The 1,551-nt window shown below is 39.5% G+C and overlaps 1 protein-coding gene across 3 annotated transcripts in view; it reads left to right on the forward strand.

Annotated features, from left to right (window-relative positions):
- LOC136866434 (glutamate receptor ionotropic, kainate 2) overlaps window positions 1-626 on the forward strand; it is a 159,233-nt gene extending 158,607 nt beyond the window's left edge. For all 3 annotated transcript variants that reach the window (XM_067143368.2, XM_067143370.2, XM_067143369.2), the window contains one exon: window positions 1-626. This exon is cut by the window's left edge and continues 1,949 nt beyond it. The gene's annotated coding sequence lies outside the window, so the exon portion shown is untranslated.
- Window positions 627-1,551: the final 925 nt, after the last annotated feature.

The raw sequence follows: 1,551 nt of genomic DNA on the forward strand, positions 1-1,551 counted from the left end.
ATGTTCAAATTGGTCTCCATTAACATTGATACTTGCATCAACTGTCGCACTGAACCCCGGATATGCTGACACAGTGTGATGGTGAGTTGATGCGAGTATCAGTGCTAATGGAGGGCATTTTGATTATATGAGAGAGTTTCATGTAGTACCGGTATGCTGGTATATTCTGTTACTGTGTGTTGAACATTATCATTTGAACCTACAGAAGCATTAAAATCCCCCATCAAAATCACATTGGTGTTCTTGTCCACAATTTCAAATAGTTCTTCGATGTTTTCATACATCTGTTCTACATTGTCATCCTTACTCTTGGTTCAATGAAATCTATGCTTACAAAGCTCTGCATTCAAAAGGGGAAAAAGAAAGCAATCACATGATGCAAGATCATGTGAAGACAGAGGGTATGGCAAAGTGGTGACCTGTTGCCTTGCCATTTCCTCTTGATAGTGGTAGTGTGTCCATAAAGGTTGGCAATACCTTATTTTTACACCTTATATAAATCATTTTAAAATATGACAATGAAATATTGTGAGTAGTTTATATAAAAAAAAATACTTCTATATGTATGTAGGTTGTGTTATATGATTAAATATTTTTCTGTGAAAAAATAAAGCAGTTTTTTGACACATGCTCTATTTTCACTGATCCCTTTGAATGCTACCACAGTCAGTAAGTTCAACCTGGGTTGTAGGCAGTGACACAGCACAGAATACATTTGCATAACTTCGTGTCATCCCTCAAAATAGTCGCCATAGGCCAGTGTTGTTATAGCTGTTGGAAATATTGATAAATGATATGGGCAAGAAGATCCTGTATGGCTATTCTTGTGGCTGTGATGATCTTCTTGGTGTAACGAAATCTACGCTTATACAGCTTTGGTTTCAAAAGAGGAAAAAGAAAGCAATCACATGATGCAAGATCAGATGAAGACAGAGGGTATGGCAAAATGGTGGCCTGTTGCTTTGCCATTTCCTCTTGGGTAAGCGCAGAACAATATGGAGGGGTGTTGTCGTGAAGCAACAGCCAGTTCTGCCTATGCCAGGAACTGAATCTCATAGATGGTCGAGGATCTCCTTTTAGCTGTTCCTGTTTACATTTGCTCCTTGGGGGATAAACTCCATGTGCATGATTCCTAATGAGTCAAAAAATAATTCAATCATCACCTTGCCTTTTGACCTATCTTGTCGTGTCTTTTTTCCTTTGAGGTGATGCAGGTAATTTTAGCTTCATAATTGGAAACTTTTCGCTAGCAGATTTGCCTAATTTTTGGCAGAATTTGATGTTTGCCCATTGCTCAAACTGCAGCTTCTTATGTTCTGCTGCTCCATTCAACTACCCTTCACACAGAGACCATAGTTCTTCTTACACTGTATGAATGCCAACTGCCTGTTGCTGAGGCGAGCAGAAGACCATCACTGTACCATCCCTTGGTGCAACCTATCTGCTGTAGTGCACCACAGTGTCACCATATGGCCATTCCACAAACTTAATAACTGAATGAAAACCTACAACCTGTTTTCCAGTCAGTGACTGGGTCAGGGATGAAATGAA

Source organism: Anabrus simplex, chromosome 3 (assembly GCF_040414725.1).
Source record: "Anabrus simplex isolate iqAnaSimp1 chromosome 3, ASM4041472v1, whole genome shotgun sequence".
NCBI classification, from domain to species: domain Eukaryota; kingdom Metazoa; phylum Arthropoda; class Insecta; order Orthoptera; family Tettigoniidae; genus Anabrus; species Anabrus simplex.